This window comes from Hyla sarda, chromosome 3 (assembly GCF_029499605.1).
Source record: "Hyla sarda isolate aHylSar1 chromosome 3, aHylSar1.hap1, whole genome shotgun sequence".
Classification (NCBI taxonomy): domain Eukaryota; kingdom Metazoa; phylum Chordata; class Amphibia; order Anura; family Hylidae; genus Hyla; species Hyla sarda.
Window position 1 is genome coordinate 194,785,065 of NC_079191.1, and position 23,450 is coordinate 194,808,514.

The 23,450-nt window shown below is 44.2% G+C and overlaps 1 long non-coding RNA gene across 1 annotated transcript in view; it reads right to left on the reverse strand.

The window, feature by feature from the left end:
• Positions 1 to 23,450, reverse strand: part of LOC130361999 (uncharacterized) — a 70,777-nt gene that overhangs the window by 21,047 nt on the left and 26,280 nt on the right. The window contains exon 2 of the long non-coding RNA XR_008891229.1: positions 3,627 to 3,667. This is a non-coding gene — a long non-coding RNA (uncharacterized LOC130361999). The remainder of the gene's footprint in view (positions 1 to 3,626; positions 3,668 to 23,450) is intronic.

A 23,450-nucleotide genomic window follows, 5' to 3' on the forward strand; every position in this document is an offset into this window, starting at 1 on the left:
GGTAACCTAGCCTCTCACTGATAAGGGATTAAGGAAATATGTTTTTTGCAGGACTAGAGACACTTGCATAAGTGAAGTGAAGGGAATGGAGGGTCAATAGTTCAAGACTAAAGCAGTAAACCATTGGAAAAACTGCTGCCATTCAGCGAAGGCTATAAAAACTTGTAAACTCGATTTGTTAGCTTAAAGGGGTACTCTGCCTCTAGACATCACGAGGGGCGAAGCTGTGATGCAGTGATGCTCCGGCCCCTGTATCGCACGTCATTACGCACAGAGCGAACTCTCTCTGTGCAATAATGAGAGCGTGGTGCCGCATCGGCGATCCCAGGGGTCCCCAGCAGCGGGACACCGGCGCTCTGATAGCTTATCCCCTATCCTTTGGAAAGGGGATAAGATGTCAGATTGCTGGGGTCCCACTGCGGCACTGCGCGCTCATTACTGCACAGAACGAGCGAGTAATGACGGGTGATACAGGGGCCGGAGCATCATTACATCACGGCTCCGCCCCTCATGATTTTACAGCCCACCCCCTCAATACAAGTCTATGGGAAGGGGTCGTCATCACGTCCCCTCCCCTGCCATAGACTTGCATTAAGGGGGGTGGGCTGTGATATCACACTGCTCCATCCCCTGTATAGCCCATCATTACGCACAGAGCGAACTCTCTCTGTGTAGTAATGAAAGCGCAGTGCCGATCCCGGGGGTTCCCAGCAGCAGGACCCTGGCGATCTGACATCTTATCCCCTATCCTTTTGGATAGGGGATAAGATGTCTAGGGGCAGAGTATCCCTTTAAACTGGACTATGGGATTCTACTAGGGAAATCATGTTTTATAATAAATGCCCCTTCCTGGATCCTTCCCACTGCCCTATCTTCAGCAGCAGATCAGCACACAAACTGTTCAATACAGTAGACTGTTGGCTTCCCAGCCAGTAGTCCTGTGGTAATGACATGTATGTTGCCTTTCTTTCCTTCAAGCAATGTATAAAATACATTCACATATTAATACTGAGGAGTCTGAACATTTATCTACCACTCCACAGCCCTGGTGGTGCTCGAGTCATGCAAAGCAGGTCCCGGCTATCAGCAGCCAGGGACCTGCCAATAATGCAGACATGAACGATCGTGCTTATGTCTGCCATTACCCCTCAGATGCTGTGATCAATACAGATTGCAGCATCTGCGGCAGTGTGGTCAGAAAATTGGATGATCTGATTGCCTGCAATGCTGCCTTGGGGATCCGATCATAAGGATGGACGGCGGTTCCCTCACCTGCCGCCGTCCGTCTCCACAGGCCGCATTCTCTGGTCTGAGGTCAAGCAGAACAGAATAATCAAGTGATTGCTATAAATAGTCCCCTATGGGGACAAAGTGTTAATTTTTTTTAATTATTGGTACTGCTGCATGCATAAATGTCCGAACTATCAAAATACAATCCGTACAGTGAAAGGTGTGAATGTAAAGTGGATGGAAATGCGTTAAGATTTTTAGAAGGATAGGAGGAAAAAAACTAAAATGCAAAAATAGTCCTTTTAAAGAGTACCTCAAAGTTTTTTTTTTTAAGCTTATATATAGTTTGTAATTGTATTCTATTTAAAAAAAAATTCCTTTTTTACTTTTGAAATTTTGGCCACTATGGGTCCCTGTTTTCAGTGACTTTGCACTCACACCAGCCTGGCTGCGGAGCGCAGGTCCCTGCCTTTTAGACAGGAGTGAGATGTGTGCAAATCCTTGCAGGGCATGACAGCTCCGGCCTCCATTCCTTCTCTCTGTAAGGGTGCATGCACACCACGTTTTTGCAATACAGTTCCCATATCAGGTTTTCGATGAAAAATGTTCACATGATCAAAACATATACAAATTTCAACCTGTGTACAGTTAAAAACCGTATACGGTTTGAAAAATTTATGTCCGGTTGCATCTGTTTAAGAAAAAAATGTGTTTTTAACTCTTCACTCCATTTTGAATAAAGTTTCCCCTGTTTGCAGTTTTTTTTTCTTGGAATTTCAAAGTCAAAAACTGGTGAAAACTGGATAGAACCGTACGCACATATGGTTCCCATTGACTCCCATGTTAAAATATATATATGAATGGTTTAATATGGTTTTTCACCCAGACCAAAAAAACGTGGAAGACTACGGTTTTGGGTATGGGTAAAAAAAAAAAAACTGTCAAAACCGTGTAAGATGCAAAATGGACTAAAACGGATGATGTGTTTGACATATAGTTTACAATGTTAAGTCAATGCCTACGGTTCTGTAACATTTTAACTTGACACCATATATGGGAGCTATATAGCAAAAAACGGGGTGTGCATGCACACTAAGGCACATGTATACCAAACAGAGAAGACGACGAGACTACTGTCCCTGAACTCAGCCTGCATACGTGCTCCCAAGAGGGAGCGAAGCATACAGGAAGAAGGGCAGAAGCAGGCCCTGGCAGGCAACAGATGGCGTTGCGCCTGCCAGGCCACACCCACTTCCTCCCCACACACACAGCTCCAAACTGACCTAACGAAGATAGATGCAAAAAGTTATTTACTGGGGGGTTTAAAGGGGTACTCCGGTGCTTACACATCTTATCCCCTATCCAAAGGATAGGGGATAAGATGCCTGATCGCGGGAGTCCCGCCGCTGGGGACCCCCGGGATCATGCATGCGGCACCCCGTTTGTAATCAGTCCCCGGAGCCTGTTTCCCCCGGGACTGATTACGGTCGACCACAGGGCCGTAGGCTTGCATTGAGGGGCGGAGGCGTGATGTCACATGCCGCCGGCCCTGCAGTAGACCATAATCAGACGCGGAGCGAACGCGCTCCGGGGACTGATAACAAACGGGGTGCCGCGTGCATGATCACGGGCATCCCCAGCTGCGGGACTCCTGCGATCAGGCATCTTATCCCCTATCCTTTGGATAGGGGATAAGATGTGTAAGCACCGGAGTACCCCTTTAAACTTGAAATAATCAGGGAAAGAGTTCAAGTCAGGGACAGAGGGGTATTAGGGAAAGTTTAGTTGATAGGTACACTTTAAGGGGGATAAATAGTTTTCTTTTTAGTACCCAAAAAATGAAGGGGCACTGCATAAAATTAACCCCCCCCCCCCCCTCCTCCTCTTCCTTCCTCTCCTTCCAACAAGGCCCACTGGTGGGAGAATCTGTCCACAGAGCAACTATCAGTCTTACTCCACAAATCTGGCCTTAATGTTAAAGTGCCGAGAGGAAAGTTGTTGAAAGGCACAAGAAATCCTGTTTGGAGTTTGCCACAAGCCTTTTGAGAGACACTGCAAGCAAACTCTAAAATAAAAGCTACAGGTACAAAATATCACTTATGTTTTTTTTATGTATAAAACATACATAGTCATGGCAGTAAATGTTGGCACCCTTGAAAATGTTCTAGAAAATGAAGTATTTCTCACAGAAAAGGATTGCAGTAGCACATGTTTTGCTATACACATGTTTATTCCCTTTGTGTGTGTATTACAACTAAACCAAAAAAGGAGAGGAAAAAAAGCAAATTGGATATGTCACACTTAACACTAAAAATAGGCTGGACAAAATTATTGGCACCCTTTCAAAATTGTGGAAAAATAAGTGTTTCAAGCGTGTGATGCTCCTTTAAACTCACCTGGGGGCAAGTAACAGGTGTGGGCAATATAAAAATCACTCCTGAAAACAAAAGGAGAGAAGTTCACTTAGTCTTTGCATTGTGTCAGTGCGTGCCACACAAAGCATGGACAACAGAAAGAACAGAACTGTCTGAGGAATTGAGAAACAAAATTGTGGAAAAAAGCCTCCCAAAATTTGTAACACCATTTCTTCTGAGTAAGGGAATACCCCATATGTGGATGTAAAGTGCTCTGCTAGCGCACTACAATGCTCAGAAGAGAAGGAGCGCCATTGGGCTTTTGGAGAGATAGAATTAGGCTGGAATTGAAGGCCATGCGCGCTTACAAAGCCCCCATGGTGCCACAACAGTTGGAACCCCCCCCCCCATGTGATCCCATTTTGGAAACTACACACCTCACGTAATGTAATAAGGGGTACAGTGAGCATTTATACCACACAGGTGTCTGACATATTTTTGGAACAGTAGTCCATGAAAATGAAAAATTAAATTTTTCATTTGCACAGCCCACTGTTCCAAAGATCTGTCAAATGCCAGTGGGGTGTAAATGCTCACTGCACCCCTTATTAGATTCTGTGAGGGGTGTTGTTTCCAAAATAGGGTCACATGTGGAGGGGTCCACTGTTCTGGCACCATGGGGACTTTGTAAACGCACATGGCCCCTGACTTCCATTCCAACCAAATTCTCTCGCCAAAAGCACAATGGCTTTGCAGTTCGCCTGCAGAGTACTTTATATCCACATATGGGGGATTTCCATACTCAGAAGAAATGGGGTTACAAATTCTCCTATTCTCAAATTTCTCCTATTACCCCTTGTAAAAATGAAAAAAAAACGTCCCAGTTTAACGAAAGTTCGTCAATCACCTGTGGGGTGTTAAGGCTCACTTTACCCCTTGTTACATTCCTTTGAGGGGTGTAATTTCCAAAATAGTGTGCCATGTGTTTTGTTTTTTACTGTTCTGGCATCATGGGGGCTTCCTAAATGCGACATGCCCCCCAAAAACCATTTCAGCAAAATTCGCTCTTAAAAAGCTCAATGTCACTCCTTCCATTCTGAGCCCTCTAGTGCATCCACAGAGCAATTTACATCCACATATGAAGTATTTCCTTACTCAAGAGAAATGAGGTTACAAATTTTGGGGAGCATTTTCTCCTATTACTCCTTGTGAAAATGAAAAGCTTAGGGTAACACCAGCATTCTAGTGTTAAAAATCAAATATTTAATTTTCACGTCCCACTTTAACAAAAGTTCGTCAATCACCTGTGGGGAATAAAGACTCAATTTAACCCTTGTTATGTTACTTGAGGGGTGTAGTTTCCAAAATAGTATGCCATGTGTTTTTTTTTTTTTTTTACTGTTCTGGCATCATGGGGGCTTCCTAAATGCGACATTCCCCCCCAAAACCATTTCAGCAAAATTTGCTCTCCAAAATGCCATTGTTGCTCCTTCCCTACTAAGCCCTCTAGTGCACCCACAGAGCACTTTACATCAACATATGAGGTATTTGCCTACTCGAGAGAAAATTAATTACAAGTTTGGGGGGCCTTTTATCCCTTGTAAAAATTAAATAAAATGGGGCTACAATAACATGTTAGTGTAAAAATTTAGATTTTGATTGTTCTCCATTTTGCTGCTATTCCTGTGAAACACCTAAAAGGTTAACAAACTTTTTGAATGTCATTTTGAATACTTTGAGGGGTACAGTTATCATAATGGGGTCCATTATAGGGGATTTCCAACATAAAGACCCTCATATTCACTTCAAAACTTAACGGGTCCCTGAAAAATTCTTTTTTTATTAAATTTTCGTGAAAAATTGCTGCTATACTTTGAAGCCCTCTGATGTCTTCAAAAAGTAAAAACATGTCAACTTTATGATGCAAACATAAAGATAACATATTGTATATGTGAGTCAATATGTAATTTATTTGACATGTCTCTTTTCCTTACAAGTTAGAAAAATGCTAAATTTTCCAATTTTTGCTGAAATTTTAGCATTTTTCATCAAGAAATGATGCAAGCATCGACACAAATTTTCCACTAACATAAAGTAGAATATGTCATGAAAACACAATCTCTGAATCATATCTATAAGTAAAAGCATTGCAGAGTTATTAAAGGGGTATTCCAGGAAAAAACTTTTTTTTCGTGTTTCCCCGAAAGTAAGCCCTAGCAGTATTTTCAGGGTGGGCTGCAATATAAACCCTACCCCGAAAATAAGACCTAGGCCAGGGGTAATCAACTGGCGGACTACGGTCCAGATCTGGACCGTGGCCACCAGTAATGCCCGCAGACCCGACCCCCCCCCCCCACCCCCACCCGCCCTCCTTTGGCTGGTCCCATATCTCAGTGTTTTCCAACCAGGGTGCCTCCAGCTGTGGCCAAACTACAACTCCCAGCATGCCCGGACAGCCTTTGGCTGTCCGGGCATGCTGGGAGTTGTAGTTTGGCCACAGCTGGAGGCACCCTGGTTGGGAAACACTGCCATATCTAACTATCTATCCTACAATACCGTAAGGAAGCTGCAGCGGGACCTCCATCTGTTGCTTAGCAGCCGGGGGCATCCTCCACACTGCTACAGCCCCCCCATCCTCCACACTGTTACAGCCCCCCATCCTCCACACTCCTGCAGCCCCCCCCCCCCCCCCCCATAAATAAATAAGCCCTACCATGAAAATAAGCCCTAGTGTGTTTTTTGGGACTAAAATTAATATAAGACCCGGGCTTATTTTCGGAGAAACACGGTATGTATCCACTGGCTCCAGAAAGTTAAACAGATTTGTAAATTATGTAGTAGAAAGAGAGATAAGAAATAAAACGTCGGCCACTCACCGGATCTTCTTTCTTTATTTTATTCAATTATACTCACATATTACAGACATGTGACGGGGGGGGGGGGGGGGTACATTAGGCGACAACAGGCCGTGTTTCGCAGAGCTGTTGTGCGAAACACGGCCCGACAAAGCACAACACCTGTGCGAAACACTGCCCGTTGTCGCCTACCGTACCCCCCCGGGACCCATCCACCCCGTCACATGTCTGTAACATGTGAGTATACTTGAATTAAATCAAGAAGGAAGATCCAGTGAGTGGCCGACGTTTTATTTCTTCTCTCTCTTTCTACTACATGAATCGTTGCCTATTGCTTGACGTCAGAGCACCACTGAACTTCAGTAAGCAGTATCCCATTACCCTCTACTATAGCAATATTGAAGGGTGAACAGAAGTAAGCAGTGCCGAGTTCCTCTGACTTTGTTCATAAACAGATGAGTAAATTACTTCTAATAAAAAAATCTTCATTCTTTCAGTACTTATGAGCTTCTGAAGTTGTTCTTTTCTGTCTAAGTGCTCTCTGATGACACATGTCTCGGGAACCGCCCAGTTTAGAAGCAAATCCCCATAGCAAACCTATTCTACTCTGTGCAGTTCCCGAGACAAGCAGAGATGTCAGCAGAGAGCACTGTTGCCAGACAGAAAACAACAACTCAACTTCAGCAGCTGATAATTATTGAAAGGATTAAGATTTTTTAATAGAAGTCATTTACAAATCTGTTTAACTTTCTGTCCCTAAGAAATTAAAATATTCTTAAGTCTCCCATTTAGTTCAATATTCTTGTTTTTGAGGACATTATCCCATTTTATATTATTGAAGTTCATTGTTTTTGTGGCCCCTCGAGAGATTTTTTATTTTTTTTTATTTTTTATTTTTTTATTTCAAATTACTAAATTACAATAATGCATTTCAAATGTCGCTTTACGCAATATAAATAATCCCACCCACACCCCTATCCCCCCACCCACTACCAGCTAGGATGCCTCATCCCATTTCTTCCACTCGTTTTCAACTTTTTGACCTATCTTTTTTCCCTGATAGTAAATAGCTTCAAATTTTCTCATTTGTTGAACTTCCCTCTGCCACTCAACCCAACATGAGCCCTGGGGAGCAAACCATCTCCTAAGAATAATTATCAGAACACTGTTCTTGCACTGCATCCTAAGTCCTATCCCTAGAATGGCCGTTTTAATATCAAAGCTTATCTTAGTACCCAATTTAGTTTCTACCATATTGTATACCCCTGTCCAAAAGGAAAGCAGTTTTGGGCAGCTCCACACCATATGTGACAAATCCGCACCTTCCATATTACATTTCGGGCATTTAGAGTCAAGTCTTTTTCCTATCTTATACAAGAACCCCGGCGTATATGGGATCCTATGTATCAGCTTTATCATAGAGGTTTTATGGTTCATATTGAGAGATGATTGGGAAATATTTATGAATACTTCTCTCCATTCTTCCCCATCAATCTGACCTACTACTTGCTTCCATTTATCCCTACTCTTTGGAGGAAATTTTTCAACGGAAAATCTAACTAGGCCCTTATATAAGTTACCTAATACCTTTGTCGAGGAGGACCGAAGCCCAAACATATAGTCAATTAACTCATGTCTATTTATTGCCCATCTAGGGTTGTTCTTCTCCTTCTCAAAAGCGCTTTTGATATGTAAGTATGAAAAGTAATCGCTCTGACTAATACTAAATTCCCTATGGAATGTTTTCCACTCTTTTAGCGTGCTTTCTATCACAAAATCTTTAACTCTAATAACCCTTTTTTTTTTCCCAGTTAACATATTCCTTTAGTTTCATCATTTCTGGAAAATTTCCATTACCCCACATTAGTGTGTAGTGCATACTACCCTTAATCCCTAATAAACGTCTCGTGAATCTCCATACTTTATTAAACATATTACAAGTGGGGATTTTTCCCCAGTGCATACATCTTCCCCCTTCGATTAATTCCAAAGTGCTATCCCCCCTAATACCTAATTTAGAAAAAAAAACTTTTAAAACATCATCTTCCTTTATCATGTATTCAATTTGTGCCGCTATATAATACAGTTGCATATTTGGTATACCCAAACCACCACTACTCAAAGGAGGACTCAGAAATGTGTGTTTCATCCGTGTTTGTTTCCCATCCCATAAAAAAATCATTAATCTCACTGTATTTTATTAAAATGGTGTTCCCCCAACCAAACCGGTGCTGCTCTAATCACATGCAAAACCATAGGGAAAATAATTGTCTTTATCAGAGTAATTCTTTCAGCCATATTCATACGCAACTTTTTCCATATTTGAATTTTGTTTCTTACTTTCTGTCTCAATGGGGTAATATTCAACTGGGCAAACTCTTCTATATTTCTCGAAATCTTAATTCCTAGATATTCCAGGGCCTCGTTTTCCGGCAAAACATGTATCACTCCTTGGCAGCCCTGGCTATCACCTGACAACATTAATAATCCTGATTTATTCCAGTTTATCTGAAAGCCAGAATATTTACCAAAATCCTTTATCAAATCAATAATGCTAACAAGCTTTCTTCCTGGATCTGTGACAAACAATACAACATCGTCTGCATAAAGCAGTATTTTCTCCTCCTCTCCCTCGACACCAAACAAGCTGGAAGATCTAATCAACTGCGCGAGTGGTTCAATGAAGAGGGAGAAGAGGAGCGGTGATAGGGGGCATCCCTGCCTAGTTCCTCTCTGCAGCGTCACTAACTCCCGGGAAATAATATTATTAATATTAACTTTGGCTTTGGGGGATCTATATAGGGCCCTAAGCCCCTGTAAGAAGCCTTCTCCGAGATTCATTTGGGCGCTTTTTGAGCGTCAAGAGACAGGATAGAGTGGGAGCCACCCTCACCCCTTGCCTGCATATTAAGAAAAACTCTTCTTATATTATTATAGATATTTCCTCCCTGCATAAATCCTTTCTGTTCCTTCCCTATTAGCTTATCCATCACTCGTTGCAAGCGCCTGGCCCAAATTTTAGCTAAAATTTTCTGGTCTGTGTTTAGGAGTGAAATTGGCCTAAAATCATCCATTGCGCCCCCTCGAGAGATTAATTTATTAAAGAATAAGCTATAATGTATTATATTATGATCACTATTCCCTAGATGTCCTTCTACCTGCACATTAGTTACTCTGTCAGGTCTGTTGGTTAATATTATGTCCAGTAGGGTGCCCCCACTGGTCGGGCCTTCACCATTTGGGTCAGACAATTGTCTTTAGCAATAGTCAGAAACCTGTTTCCTTTATGAGATTCACAGGTCTGTCTCCCAATTTATATCAGGATAGTTAACCTATTAAGGTCATGCCGGGTCGGTCCCGGCAGCTAAAGATAGCCGGTACCCTGGGCTAATATCGTGCAGCACCGATCGTTGTGCCGCGCGCTATTAACCCTTTATACGCAGCGATCAAAGTTGATTGCCATGTCTAAAATGAAAGTAAAAGCTTCCCAGCAGCTCAGTCGGGCTGATCGGGACCATCGCGATAAAATCACGATGTCCCGATCAGCTAGCACGCGAGCGGAGGTCCCCTCACCTGTCTCCGTCGCGTCCGATTAGCGATTGATTGCACCAAGCCTGAGATTCAGGCTTGAGCAATTGACCGCCTATAACAGTGATCAATGCAAAGTTATGGCTTTGCAGTGAACAGTGTAAAAGATCAGTGTGTGCAGTGTTATAGCCCCCTATGAGAGCTATAACACTGCAAAAAAAGTGAAAAAAAAGTTAATAAAGGTCATTTAACCCCTTCCCTAATAAAAGTTTGAATCACCCCCCTTTTCCCATAAAATAAAAAAGGGTAAATAAAAATAAACAAATGTGGTATCGCCGCGTGCGGAAAAATATATAATTAATAAAACCGTACGGTCAATGGCGTACGCGCCAAAAAATTCCAAAGTCCAAAATTGCGTATTTTTGGTCACTTTATATCATGAAATAATGAATAAAAAGCGATCAAAACGTCTGATCAATACAAAAATGTTACCGATAAAAACTTCAGATTACACTGCAAAAAATTAGCCCTTTTACCAGCCCGTACGCAGAAGTACGACAAAATCAAACTTATATAAGTAGGGTAGAATTTTAACCATATGGGCCTACCGAATAAACATGAGGTGTTTTTACCGAAAAATGCACTGTGTAGAAACGGAAGCCCCCAAAAGTTACAAAATGGCATTTTTTCTTCAATTTTGTCACACACTGAATTATTTTTCTGTTTCGCTGTGGATTTTTTGGTAAAATGACTAATGTCACTTCAAAGTAGAATTGATGGCGCAAAAAATAAGCCATCATATGGAATTTTATGTGCGAAATTGAAAGTATTATGATTTTTAGAAGGTGATGAGGAAAAGATTGAAAATGCAAAAATGGAAAAACTCGTCCTTATTTGGTTAAAGTCCCCCATTATTATCACCTCATTCTCATTTGCTGCCTTGTTTAATTGCCTTAGCAATTGATCTTCTGCCTCTTCCCTTATAGCAAACCCCTATCAGATTTTTTATTTTTTATTTATCTCCATATATTTCTACCCATAATGACTCCACATTATCGTTTCCCTCCCATATATCCTCCCACAGTGCGGCCTTCAGACTGGACTTTACTTAAATACAAACTCCTCCCCCTATCAACTCCAGTTAATCAGTTTTATTGGTCAGACTTCTGGCATTAGTCAACATGCAATTTAATGGTGTATGTTTTTTTTTTTTTCCTTTGAAGCCTGTCCCTATTAACTATTCTAACCCCTCCCTCCGCTCCACCCCCAGGTACATTAATAAGTCCCCCCTCTCTATCTACACTATCTTCCCCCTTTATGTTGTAGGTACCCTCCCCCCCAGTCCCTAGTTTAAACACTCCACCCTTCTAGCAATCTTCTCCCCAAGCACAGCTGCACCCCCCCCCATTGAGGTGCAGCCCATCCCTACGGTAGAGCCGGTATCCGACAGAGAAGTTGGCCCAGTTCCCCATGAACCCAAACCCCTCCTACCTACACCATCTTCTGAGCCACTTGTTTACCTGCCCTATCTCCTGCTGCCTCTCTGGTGTGGCTTGTGGTACAGGTAATATATCAGAAAATATTACCTTTGGACATCCTTGCCTTAAGCTTGCAGCCTAAGTCCCTGAAATCAGCCTAAGTCCCTGAAAAATAGGACACTCCAACTACCGCTTACTTTGTCATTGGTGCCAATATGTACCTTGACCGCTGTGTCTTCTCCAGCCCCACCCAGCAACCTGTCAACCCGATCTGTGATGTGCTAAACTTGAGCTCAATGTAGACAACCCACTGTTCGGCGATCCCGGTCTTTGTGACAGATCACCCTGTCTGTCCCCCTAATAATAGAGTCCCCCACTACCAGTAACTGTCTGGCCTGCCCTGAACTCCTCCTTCCCTCCATACTGGAGCAGACATCCCCCTGGCGGTCAGAGGCAGTATCTTGATGCAGTACTCTGAAATGGCATCCCACTCATCAGCCAAACGGGCAAACTTGTTGGGGTGTGCCAGTTCAGGACTAGCCTCCCTGACACTTTTCCCTCTACCCCGTTTTCTAAATGTAACCCAGCTAGCTGACTGACTGTCCTGCACCTTCATGCCACTATCCTCCCCCACCTCTACCCCAGAGAGTACCTCAGTGAGCAGGATACTCCTCCCCAAGTTGTCAATGTGTCTCAGTGTTGACAGTTGCACCTCTATATCCAGGATCTGGACTTCCAAATGAACAACTCGCACAACAATATGCACCCTCAAACTGCTGTTCAAGGATTGCTTACATCTGCGCAAGATGTACACCGGACTGCATTTTCCAACATGGAGGCCATCTAGTTATGGGGATTTCACAGATTTACAGCCAAAAACAAACAGTAACTATTACAATTAAAAGCTCAGTAGACCTTGTGAGTTTAAAGTCTCCACAGTGTAAGGAAAGTTTTTCAACTCTCTTTCAGCTGCCTCTCTTCCAAAGCAACACTCAGACAAGGGCATGCTCAGCAACTAAGTTAGAGACCTAGATTTAAGCACCTGTGACCAATCTACCCCTCCACCTAGAGGCAGAGTAGAGAAAAAGAAAAAAGTGAAAAGGCTGTTTAAAATTCTATCAGTGATCCTTCTATGTGCAAAAGTACTCACACAAGTCACTCCAACTTCACAAATTCACTCCACACAGCAGATATCTCCTGTTTTACAACTCTCTTTCAGCTGCCTCTCTTCCAAAGCAACACTCAGACACAGCACACGCAGCCAATAAATGCTATGAACGTGCTTGCAGTCTAAACACTATGAGTGTGTGTGTAGTATAATGCTATGAACATGTGTACAGTGTGAATGCTATGAGTATGCGTGCAGTATAAATGCCATGCGCGTGCGTGCAGTATAAATTACGCCAAATACTCATGTGATGTGACACTGGAGGAGACCGGACACAAATATGCGAATCACCGATGCAAATGAAAACATAACACAGGCCTGAGCGTGCCAGCTATAGCTGCACGAGAGCTAACATCCCCCCCCCCCCCCCCCCCCCCCCACAGTGTATTGAACCAGCCCAGGCGACTCCTGCTGATGGTCATGGCAGAGCAGATCTAGCCGGAACACAAACTCAGGGGACACCTATAACCCACCACCGGCGTGGCCTAGCCCATATACCCCGAATCAACGTCACTGCAATACCATGAGAGTTGGCCAGCACCGCCGAATCAGGGGAGCCAGCGGGAACCCACAGATGGAACCGTTAGCCCCAAGTAAGTTACTGCTGCCATCAGCCTTCTGCCCTGATCCAGCCAGCAGGCTTCCCCTTACCGTAACACCTGCACAGTGCTTCGGACAGCGTCTCTAATAGAGAGAGCGGGCACCAGTAAATGCGACTGGCAGGAAAATCAAACGTTCGCTGCTGCACAACCAACTGGTATCGCCAAACGCCCGACATGCCCTAACCTGTGAGCCAGGGGGGCGTAATATACTCCCATGCCCCTCCCGCAAACACAGCCTAACAGGCTTACACTTCCCAGCATTCTTTGCTGCCACTCTGTGCTCTCTTCCTCCTAACTGCAGTTTTCTGCCCCAGCACTCAGAATGTTACTAAGCAACCATTCCCATCCTGCTTTTATCTGCTGTACTATATAGCAATGATTCACAAAATGGGTGCCTCCATCTGTTGCAAAACTACAACTCCCAGCATGCCCAAAAAGTCAAAGATCATCTGTGCATGCCTGGAGTTGAAGTTTTGAAGTTTTTAAACAACTGAAGGGCACCCTTTTTTGGAAACACTGCTACATAGTATAAATATATATATTGTAAGGATTTCACCCTGGGCTTAACTCTAGGATAGTCCTTGACACAGCCACAGGACACGTTTCTACTTCATTCAGCAGGCAAACAACAGTTCTTTATGTAAGTCTGGCTCCTTGCCAGCTTTATTAGATAGGTTGCAGGATAAATAAAAACATAACACAGGAACAAACTAAATCCTAGATCGTCCAGTCACTAAATACACAACCCAGCATTCCCTGACTATCAACAGGTAAGCTAGTCTCCACAAGCTTAAAACACTGTTCACACACAGCATTGGCAGCCTCTTGCTGTGTGTACTAAGACCCCTTGTCTGTGTATTTCACTGTTGGGTCACTCACAGCTCCTGGCTGTGTGCTCCGGCCTCCCCCTTTTACAGCCACCTTGCCATCTTCAGGGGAGAGCCCAGACTATTCTGTTTCCTTTCCTTATATGCAGACTTCCTACACTTCTACTGGCTTCATTAATTAGGCACCTGATGAGCATCTCTGCTAGCTCACCTAGGTTAAAGGTCTTGGAAAACACTCTTTCATTTCCCTCAAACCTGCCTCAGTGTCACATATCCACCTTATCCTTAGATAGGGGATAAGATGTCTAGGGGAGGAGTACCCCTTTAATGTGCGTTTTGTTCTGCGCCTCCAGGCTCTGCACCTTATGAGCCATTACCGCTTTCTCCTTCTCGAGCTCTTCCATGGCTACCAACCTAGCCTGGTGATCACTTTGTAAAGCCTGATATGCCTCACACGGAACATTCACTTCTTTCTCCTTGAATGAGATGCTTGACCAGACTGTCCAATTTGCTCTCCTTGCTGGTTACCTGATCCTGGGAGCGGGACAATTCATCCTGTAGAGCCGCAAACTCACTTTTGTGGAGCTCCATATCTTTCTGCAGCTGAAGCTTCACTTCTTGCTCTTTCTTCAAGTCTGCCAGCGTTTTTTTCTTCTTCTCCTTTGTCAGGTGATGAACATCTTCTTCCTTTTGCACCAATTTAGCATAAACCATCTGTAAGGTTTCTTCAAGATTCTGGATCTGCTCAATTTTCTTACCAAGACCAGCTAATTTTTTTCCAAGATCTCTTACTTACAGCGGTCTACTCACTCTTGCTGCTGGACCTTGAGACATTCTCTTGTCCTCTGACAGTCACCTGTCCTTGGTGTGTCTCTTCTTTCAAGCCAACTTATTCTGACTTTTCTCTTCCTTTAGGAGTTGCCGTCCCCTTTGCAAGGCTCTTGGCCTCTTGGGCCTCAGGGTATCTCCCAGACAGTTACTCGCTGTCTTTCTGCTCACTCACAGACTCTTCTTTCACTTCACCACCATCTCTCCACTGCCCGGCAGAGACGTCTAGAGCTTCAAGGTCTGCAACAACATCTGGTTCAGTGGTTTGATCTTCCTGGTCACAATCCATCTCTGGTCCAGACGTCACATCTCCTTCACTCAGGACCCAGTTTGTGACAATAAGCGCAGCACCCCTCTCCTCGTGTACTCTCTTCAGTACTTCTGCATTATCCACAGCCATCACTGTAGCTTCTTTTTCGTCCAACATCACCTCTTCCAGATGACCATGCAATTTAAGCCCACCCCCCCCCTCCCTTGGGCTCATCTTTAACTGGCAGATAGAACCCCTGTTCCCGTACCTTCCCCGTTTCTGACTTTACTGAAGACTCTGTTTCAGTCAGAGGCACACTTGTCACTTGAGTCTCCAGATCCTCTTGGACTTGACTCACGGTCTGTTCTTCAGCAAACCCTGCAGTCTGGCAGACCCCTATTTGACATATATCTAGTGACTGCTGACACTCTCAGACTCTGCTGAGTAACTCTCAACTAGTGTGTGGTGCAAGTCAAGTATTGTGGGCCTATCAGGTGTACCTGCTCTAGTCACCTGACAGTCTTCCCATAACTACTGAAAAAATTAAAAACCCATCCCCAGTACTACATCATACGCCAAGGAGGGCTCTATTGCAACCTTGTGACTCACGGTACCATAGGGAGTAGAAACAGACATTGACAGTTTTATAATCTCAAATATCTGCCTGTATAGACCCTATGACAGGGTCCGGCTTTCTGCAACTGGTCTTCACCAGACTTATTATACCCCTAGGCTATAGCAAACAATCATCTTTTTACCATCTACTACCAGCTTACACAGGTTTTCTTTTGTCCTGGCAGAGTTGGCAGCAGTACACATTACTTCAGAAAACATAGGCATGAATTTTTCCCACAAAACATTATCACGCTGCATAGGTTCAAAATTTACAGGACAGTTCATAGCACTCATGGAAATATGTTTTACAAACTTTTTTCCCAGTCCTGCATGCAACATTTTCTGTTCACCAGACTTTTTCAGTGTGAACAGTCTCATCAGTCTTCATGAGGGGTCCCCCACCCCCACATGATTTCTCACTTGGACATAGGTTGGAGCCACCTTGGACAGAGTTCACACAGTCAACAAGGGAAACATCATCCTCAGACTCAGCATTTTTATGCACAGTCCCATCATTCTTATGTACAGTCTCTAGTCTCTATACATGGCCCCCATAACCCCTGGAACAGTCTTACCAGAATCTCTTGCCATCCAGTAAGGGCGGGCACTGGACACCTCTCACCAGCTTCTCTGCTGCAGAACATTGCACCACTTGCTCTTCAAGTAGCTTTGCAACTTTAACCCCTTAAGGACTCATTTTTTCCTCATCACCTTCTAAAAATCATAACGCTTTCAATTTTGCACCTAAAAATCCATATGATGGCTTATTTTTTGCGCCACAACTTCAACTTTGCAGTGACATTAGTCATTTTACCAAAAAATCCACGGCAAAACGGAAAAAAAATCATTGTGTGACAAAATTGAAGAAAAAATTTCATTTTGTAACTTTTTGGGGCTTCCATTTCTACGCAGTGCATTTTTTGGTCACAATTACACCTTATCTTTATTCTGTAGGCCATATGGTTAAAATGATACCCTACTTATATAGGTTTGATTTTGTCACAATTCTGAAAAAAATCATAAATACATGCAGGAAAATGTATACGTTTAAAATTGTCATCTTCTGTCCCCTGTAACTTTTTTATTTTTCCGCATACAGGCTGGTATGAGGGCTCATTTTTTGCGCCGTGTTCTGAAGTTTTTATCAGTATGATTTTTGGATTGATTGGACTTTTTGATCACTTTTTATACATTTTTTTATGATGTAAAAAGTGATCAAAATTACGCTATTTTGGAATTCTAATTTTTTTGCGCGCACGCCATTGACCGTGCGATTTAATTAATGATATAATTTTATAGCGTGGACATTTACGCACGCGGCGATAACACATATGTTAATTCTTATTTTTATTTACACAGTTTTTTTTTTTTATGGGAAAAGGGGGGTGATTCAAACTTTTATTAGGGAAGGGGTTAAATGATCTTTGTTAACTTTTTTTTTGCAGTGTTATAGCTCCCATAGGGAGCTATAGCACTGCACACACTGATCTCTTATGCTGATCCCTGCAAAGCCATAGCTTTGCACGGATCAGCGAGATAGGGGCTCGAACTCAGGCTTGGCGCAATCAAAACCCCAATCGGACGCCGCGGAGAGAGGTAAGGAGACCTTCGCCTGCGTCCCAGCTGATCGGAACATCGCGATTTTATCGCAATGTCCCGATCAGCCCAACTGAGCTGCCGGGAAGCATTTACTTTTGTTTTCAGACGCGGCGATCAACTTTGATCGCCGCGTTTGAAGGGTTAACAGCGCGCTGTTAGCCCAGGGTCCTGGGACCGGGTACGCCCTGAGTCCTTAAGAGGCTAAATCCAGCATCACTGTTAGGCCGCAATGCACACTGTTGTCTTGCAGCTTGGCTTCCTCCCACTCAAATTAGGATCTCTGTCTTGACCTTCTTATAGTCCCGTAAGATCTTTGGATTAAGTTCACAATAAACTTTTTGGGCCTCTCCTCCAATTAATCCGAACACCAAGTTTCCCCAGTGTGTCTTGGGCCACGCCTCATGCATAGCAATCCTTTCCAACTCTGCAAAGGTTGCTTCCTTTTGCGTTACAGCCGTATGCAACACAACACTTATCAGGACAGCCATCTTGCAAAACACCTTGCAAACACAGCACAGTCCTCTGCCGAAATGTCAGCCGCTCTTCAACAACATTTTCTGTTGCCCCTAACAACGCCTTTATACACAGTCTCAATACTTGCTCTGCAGGTGGCCTCTCCACCTGTCTCCTCACTTGAGAAAGAGCGCCCACTCGCTTGATGCGATCCATTGCCACTAGCAACACCTTCACCACAGGCTCAGTCCTGCTCTTCTACTTCACAGCTGGGCTTGTCCCACTGTCTCCTCTCTGAAAAAAAGAGTACCCACTTGCTACATGCACGGCTGGTTTCTCTCAGCAACAATTTCACTGTCTCGACCGCTGGTTGCTCCTTGCAACATGTTGCCGGCATCCTCCACCATTTGTACGGATTTCTCCCTGGGGTTAGCTCTGGGATCGTCCTTGATACAGCCACAGGGCACATTTCTACTTCATTCAGCAGGCCAGCTTTATTAGATAGGTTGCAGGATAAATAAAAACATAACACAGGAACGAACAAAATCCTAGACCATCCAGCCATCCATACAAATCCCAGCATGCCCTGACTATCAACTGGTAAATTAGTCTCCACCAGCTTAAAACACAAGTTTCCTGCAACCTTTTACTCACTGTTCACACACAGCATTGGCAGCCTCTTGCTGTGTGTACTAAGACCCCTTGTCTGTGCACTTCATTGTTGGGTCACTCACAGCTCCTGGCTGTGTGCTCCTCACAAGGACCCCTGCCTCCCCCCTTTACAGCCACATTGCCATCTTCAGGGGAGAGCCCAGACTATTCTGTTTCCTCTCCTTATATGCAAACTTCCCACACTTCTGCTGGCCTCATTAATTAGGCACCTGATGAGCCTCTCTGCTAGCTCACCTAGGATAAAGGTCTTGGAAAAACACCCTTTCATTGCCCTAAAACCTGCCTCAGTGTCACACTACATATAGACAAATTTGCAAGCTAAGTGCCTCACTATCTCATAGTTTCACATTTGCATCTATTACACCATAGCTGTATAGCTCTCCATGTTTTAACTGCATGTTCATGTTTCACCTATATCCTTGTGCTGGCAGTGTGCTGCTGCATTCTTCTGTTGCTGTATATCTAGCCTAGTAGCGTGCACCTGCAGGCCAGGTCCATATAATAGTTTGGTATCAAGTAATGTGCTGGCTGACTTATTCTTTGTCTGTATTGCACATGCGGGGGAGTGGCTACCTCCATGTTGGCCTTGCACCCCACCCACCTCTATCAGGTGTGTATATAAGGTGTCTTGGATGTTCCAGATCCTGCCATGCTTACTGAACTGTTCACACAGAGGCATATTCACAGTTTAGGGTCCGTCCTAATGAGGCCACCTTATCGCGGTGGGACGGTCCAAGCTATTTGACCGCCGGCGAAGACAAATTTGTGAGCTAAGTGCCTCACTATTTCATAGTTTCACATTTGCATCTATTACACCATAGCTGTATAGCTCTTCATGTTTTATCTGCATGTTCATGCTTCACCTATATCCTTGTGCTGGCAGTGTGCTGCTGCATTCTTCTGTTGCTGTATATATATATATATATATATATATATATATATATATATATAGCAGAAGAAAGAGGAGTCCAGCGTCCAGAAACTCGGAGGAAAATATTTATTCACCAGATGGTCATGACAGGAACACAGGGTACAGTGACGCGTTTCGGCTTTACAACGAAGCCTTAGTCATGACTAAGGCTTCGTTGTAAAGCCGAAACGCGTCACTGTACCCTGTGTTCCTGTCATGACCATCTGGTGAATAAATATTTTCCTCCGAGTTTCTGGACGCTGGACTCCTCTTTCTTCTGCTGTTCAATTGGGCGAGGTCCGCGCTCTGTCCGTGCGCACCTGGGGTGAGCTGAAGCATTGCTGTTTCTCTATATATATATATATATATATATATATATATATATATATGTATAGTAAATTTGAGTAGCCGTATTAGTCCAGTGATGCAAATCATAAAATGTTGCAGTATCTTGTAATACCTTTTTAATTGGACTAACAGAATTTTGTAGAGACAAGCTTTCGGGATTCCTCCCTTTATCAAGTCCAAAGCAAATCTTTGCTTTGGACTTGATAAAGGGAGGAATCCCTAAAGCTTGTCTCTACAAAATTCTGTTAATCCAATAAAAAAAGGTATTACAAGATACTGCAACATTTTATGATTTATATATAGATATATATATATATATATATATATATATATATATATATATATATATATCTCAAACCAAAGATTGGCACAGCACTCCCAAAATTTCAAAAAATAGTGGTGGTTTATTCACTCATGGCAAAAAACAGCAGCAACATTTCAGCTCACAAAGAGCCTTTTTCAAGCTAGTGATACACAGTGCAAGAAGGGTTCTGGCTGGAAGACGATGTGGGCCAGTTGAAGCATATCTTGCGAAACGGCACCGTAGCCCCGAACGAACGTCCCCCTGTGTTTTGTCCACCCGTGTCTTGCACTGTTTATACCCTTCATGGATTAATAAAGAAGTTCGAAGCATACGTACATGGTGAGTCGCCCTGGTTTTCTTTTCTCTCTACATTTGAATACTAAAAAGTAAAGCATTTCCTCTGTAGTATATAGCCCCTAAAAAGTACTGGAAGGATTAACAATTTCCCATTGGGGAAAGCGTTAACTGTGAGCTGCAGCGCTGCACATTTTCCCCATGTCGGGGAATGAATGATTTGTGAGCCGCAGGGCTTCTGTTCCCCGATCGGGAATTGGAGAACAGAAGCTGTCACCTCATCCCGCAAGTGCTGAAAGTCAGTGAGCCATGGGTGCTGCAGAGCAGAAAGCCAGTGTGAGCCGCAGGCGCTGCAGAGCAGAAGCTCTGCAGTGCCCGTGGCTCACCTGCTTTCAGTGCTTGCAGTGAGAGGTGACAGTTTCTGTTCACAAATTAACAAGTCCACAAATAATTCATTCCTTGACGTGGGTAGAATGTGCAGTGCTGTGGCTCACAGTTAACCCTTTCCCCAAGGTGGGGACATCTCTTTTGGGGGGGGGGGGAGAAGCAGAGCAGCGCTCGCGGGTCACATATGATTAGTTCCCCGATATGGGGACAGCGCACTGCGGCTGAAAATTCATTCAGTCTCTGTTGTGGGGACTGCGGGGTGAGAAGCCTGCGGGGGGAATCGTGATAGCGCTGCGGCTGACATGTTACTAATTTCCATGCCATAGGGACCGTGCAATCATGATAGCCGATTCCCCTGATTTCCCCCGCAGGCACACAGTCATCGTGGCGGGGAAGGGGGTTACATGTCAGCCGCAGCACTGATACAGTGTATTCAGTACGCTGTGAGCCGCGGGCGCAGGGCAGGCTGAGAGCGGGAGGAGACATCCATCCTCCCGCTGTCATATTGTACTGTGCGAAAAAGGAAGGGAGAGAACGGAACTCCCTGCCAATTACGGAACAACACCAATTTAATGAATATTCATTACGGGGGGTGTAAAAGGGGCAAAACCATTTCGGGAGAAAAAAAAGCAGCAACGCCTGCAACACAGATGTATTGTTCACAACAGTGAACAAACATGGCCAGGAGTGTGGACAACAATCAAAAGCAACCAGAAAAACTACTGAATTTCCGTCACAGAAAAGAGGTCAGTAAAAAACAGACATGCTGTGGACAGATGTATAACATGTGAATTACAAAAGTGTTCAACTCGCTACAAACACGGTAGATAACCATAAAGCTGTGGTACTGGAGTACCCTTTTAAAACAAGTCAAAATGAGGCTCAGTAGTGTGTGTGGCCCGTATGACCTCCCTACAACGTCTGGGCATGCTTCTGCTGAGGTGGGGGATGGTCTTCTGAGGGATGTCCTCCCAGACCTGGACTAAAACATGGAGCGAGACACGATGTGCTCAATCAGATTCAGGTCTGGGGAAGGGGCGGGCCAGTCCATAGCATCAATGCCTTCCTCTTGCAGGAACTGCTGACACACTCCAGCCACATGAGGTCTAGCATTGTCTTGCATTAGGATGAACCCAGGACCAACTGCACCAGCATATGGTCTCACAAGTGGTCTGAGGATCTCATCTTGGTACCTAATGGCAGTCAGGCTACCTCTGGCAAGCACATGGAGGGCTGAGCGGCCCCCCAAAGAAATGCCCTCCCCAAACCATTACTGACCCACAGCCAAACCAGTCATGCTGGAGGATGTTGCAGGCAGCAAAACGTTCTCCACAGTGTCTCCAGACTCTGTCACAGTGGCAAATTTGCCAATCTTGGTGTCCTCTGGCAAATGCCAAATGTCCGGCACAGTGTTGAGCTGTAAGCACAACCCCCACCTGTGGACGTCGGGCCCTCATATCACCCTCATGGAGTCTGTTTCTGATGGTTTGAGTGGACACATGCACATTTGTGGCCTGCTGGAAGTAATTTTGCAGGGCTCTCGCAGTGCTTCTCCTTGCACAAGGCAGATGTAGCGGTCCTGCTGCTGGGTTATTGCCCTCCTACGGCCTTCTCCATGTCTCCCGATGTACTGGCCTGTCTCCTGGTAGCGCCTCCATGCTCTGGACACTACGCTAACAGACACCGCAAACCTTCTTGCCACAGCTCGCATTGATGTGCCATCCTGGATGAGCTGCACTACCTGAGCCACTTGTATGGGTTTTAGACTGTCTCATGCTACCGCTAGAGTGAAAGCACCGCCAGCATTCTAAAGTGACCAAAACATCAGCCAGGAAACATATAAACTGAGAAGTGGTCTGTGGTCATCACCTGCAGAACTACTCCTTTATTCAGGGTGTTGCTAATTGCCTATAATTTCCACCTGTTGTCTGTTCCATTTACATAACAGCATGTGCACTTGATTGTCAATCAGTGTTGCTTCCTTAGTGAACAGTGTGATTTCACAGAAGTGTGATTGACTTGGAGTTACATTGTGTTAAGTGTTCCCTTTTTTCTTTGAGCAGTGTATATTTAAATAAAAATACATATACACACGTTTGTATTTTTTTTCATACAAGTAAATTGTAGTTTTGAAAATCTGGAGATCCAAAGTTTGGAAAACACTGTGCAATGGTCTACAAACTATGCCCCTGCAGATGTTGCACAACTGCAACTCCCAGCAAGCCAAGACAGTCCATGCATGTTTGGAGTTGTAGTTCTGCAACATTTGGCCCTTCACATGTTGCCGAACTACAACTCCCAGCATGCCTGTACAGTGTGGACATGCTGGGAGTTGTAGTCTTACAACATCTGGAGGGCAAAAGTTTGGTGACCACTTCCAAAACCGTGCACTTCCATCTTTTGCATAAATAAAACTCTCAGCATACACTTTAACGGTTAGTGCATGCTGGGAGTTTTAGTTTTGCAACATCTGGAGGGCAACAGTTTGGAGACCACTGTGCAATAGTCTACAAAATGCACTCCTCCAGATGTTGCAAAACTACAATTCCCAGCATGCTCAGACAGTCCAGGCATGCTGGGAGTTGTAGTTCGGCAACATTTGGCCCTTCACATGTTGCCAAACTACAACTCCAAGCATGCCTGAGCAGTCTGGGCATGCTGGGAATTGCAGTTTTGCAAGATCTGAAGGGGCACAGTTTGGAGACCATTAGAGTGTGGTTTCCAAAATGAGCTTTTCTAGCTGTTGCA